We start from the raw sequence: 2,921 nt of genomic DNA on the forward strand, positions 1-2,921 counted from the left end.
CTCTGCCTGCACCTATATCTTGAAGATTTCTACCTCCTTTCTGTTCCAGTAGATTTAGTGTTTCTGTTTCCATATTTAGATCTTTGATTCAATTTGACCTTAGTTTAGTGTGTAGTGATAGATATGGGTAAAGTTTTAGTCTTCACTGGGTAGAGAGCCAGTTTTTTCAGTATCATTTATTAAAGAGGCTATCTTTCTTCCAGTGAACAAGTTTGTTAGCCTTGTCAAAAATAAGGTGGCTGAGTTATACCTTAAAATATGAATGCTGGCTGTACAGGCACAAGGAGAGAATATAGTTTGAATTTCTTCTTCTAATATCAGTCGATTCATGTTTTCCAAAGTGTCTAGAGTGAATGTGTGTGAGTTTTAGATAATTAAGATAGTAAACATCGCCTTTTGTTTTCAAGAATAAGAAAACAATGTAACTGTGTATAACTGGAAGAGTAAGCACTGAGGCATAGTCACTGTGTCGTCACACAGACTGCAGTAATTCTTAGTTCTCAATACCATGAAGTCTGGAGAAGATGGCCAAGGTGGAGGAGGACAGATCTGACCCTGTGGGTTACGCAGCTGCCTTAGACACCAGAGCTGCTAAGGTCCCAATTCCTCGGGTCCTCTGGATGTAGATCCCAACTTCTGGAGCTTCCTCTCCATCGTGTTCCCTTCTCCTTCTGTGGACAACGCAGTTCTCTGATTTATTCCAGGAAGCCAAAACATAGAAACCCTCCCCCATCTTCCAGAAAGCTTCCACAATCTCATCTGCTCTGTGTTGAATCCAGGGAAACTTCCAATAGTAGACCTCAAGGTAGAAATCTGAGCCCCGTGGGATAATTTTTACCCCAACACAGAAACTGAGACTCCTTCCCTTCTTATCACGGCACACGTTCACAGAGTGTGCACATACATGTGTCGATATGTATGTATACAAATTTTCACATGCATTACGATCTGATATAGTTCGCACCTTCATATGCACACAGATCTACCCAAGAAACCTGCTCCTATATGCACGTATACATACCTAAACATAAGTTCACAGACGTGCACCTCTTCCCACGCTCACACCTACAGCTCTTTGTAGGAGCACAGTAGATATGCTGTATTCTTACTCTGCATTTTTTCAAACTCATACATAAGGTTGCATGCAAGTACGCATTCCAGTGCACATACATTTACATATAGTTGTAGGACCACGAAAAAGACCATGTAAACTCTTATCCTTGCTCATTTTCCAAACAAATTCTGTTTCAGAGAATTTATTTATTTATTTATTTAATTTTTGGAGAAAGTACAAAGTGCAATTACAAAAAAAATAGGATTAGAGCAGAAAAATTGCAAGCGATACAGAATTTCACTTAAGAAAATAATATGACTTAGACAGCATTTGTTGTAGTGCATAGTGTTGTCTTCCAACTAGTTGCTCATATTGCCAGATGTGTGCATGCAAAATCGGATTAAGAAAAAAGAAAAACATATGTAAGAAATTAAGAGACAGTGGAAAAATAGTTCAAAAGAAGAGACAAAACACATTGAACATTAACTACTCCTTTCCATAAACCAGCAGAAATCCACAGTACACTTGTCCAAACCATCCTGCTTACATACATAAATAGATTTCTTTCCCCCACTCACTTTTCTGCACTTCTCAGCTCAGTAATTCCTTTCTTTTGAACAGGTTCTTTCCCTTCGCCCAGGATTTATTGTACCTTTCGAGAATTCAGCTGTGAATCTATCAAGACTCGGGTTTTTCTATGTTGGTTGCTTTTTTATTGTGTTTTCAATTTTGTTTCTCATTATTGGGTTATTCAGAGTGTGTATATCTTCTTGACTCAGCTTTGGTACTTCATATGTATCTCAGAAACTGTCCACTTCTACTGTGTTTTCTGTCTCGCAAGAGTAAAGATTTTGGAGGTAGGTATTGATGATCTGCTGACTTTCTCTAGGGTCTGTAGTGATTTCACCCCTTTCATTCCTTATTTTATGAATTTTGCTTTTTTGTTTTTTGTCCTTTTTTGATTAGATTGGCTAGGGCTTTATCAATTTATTCTTTGTTGGTAGGCTTTTTATGGTATTTTCAATTTGTCTATATATTCAAATATTTATTCTTTCAAAGAACCAGCCCTTTGACTCTAATTCTTTGTATTGTCCTCGTCATCTCCATTGCATTTATTTCTGCTCTGATCTTTATAATTTCCTGTCTTCTTTGCCTTTTGGGCTTGATTTTCTCTTCTTTTTCTAGGAGCTTAATGTGCAGCATAAGGTCATTTATTTGTGCTTGTTCTGTTTTCCTAATGTGTGAATTTACTGCTATAAATTTTCCACTTAAGACAGCTTTCATTGCACCCCACAGGTTTTGGTAGGTCGCATCTGCATTTTCATTTGATTGTAAATATTCTTTAATTTCTTTTTTCAGTGCATCTGTAACCCATTGGTTGTTTAGGAGGTTGCTATTCAATTTCCATGTGTTTATGGTTTTCTGTAGTTTCTTTTGTTAATAATTTCCAATTTTATTGCGCTGTGGTCAGATAGTGTGCATAGGATAGTTTCAATTCCTTTGCATCTGATAAAGAGTATTCTGTGTGCTAGTATACTGTCTATTTTGGAGAATGTCTTGAGTGTAGCTAAGAAGAATGTGTATTCTGTTGTTGTTGGGTGAAGCACTCTGTAAAGGTCTACCAAGTCAACTTCTTCACAAGTTTGGTTTAGTTCTCTTATTTCTTTGCCAATTTTTTGTCTGGTTGATCTATCTCTTTCTAACAGTAGCATGTTAAAGTCCCCTGTTACAATTGTATTTTTGCTCATTTGATTTTTCATGCCTGTTAAAATGTGTCTAATGTAGGCGGATGCTCCTACTCTAGGTGCATTTATATTTATAATTGTTATCCCTTCCTCTTTCAGTTTTCCCTTCACAAATATGTAGT

This window comes from Octodon degus, unplaced genomic scaffold (genome assembly GCF_000260255.1).
Source record: "Octodon degus isolate 3935 unplaced genomic scaffold, OctDeg1.0 scaffold00001, whole genome shotgun sequence".
NCBI classification, from domain to species: Eukaryota; Metazoa; Chordata; class Mammalia; order Rodentia; family Octodontidae; genus Octodon; species Octodon degus.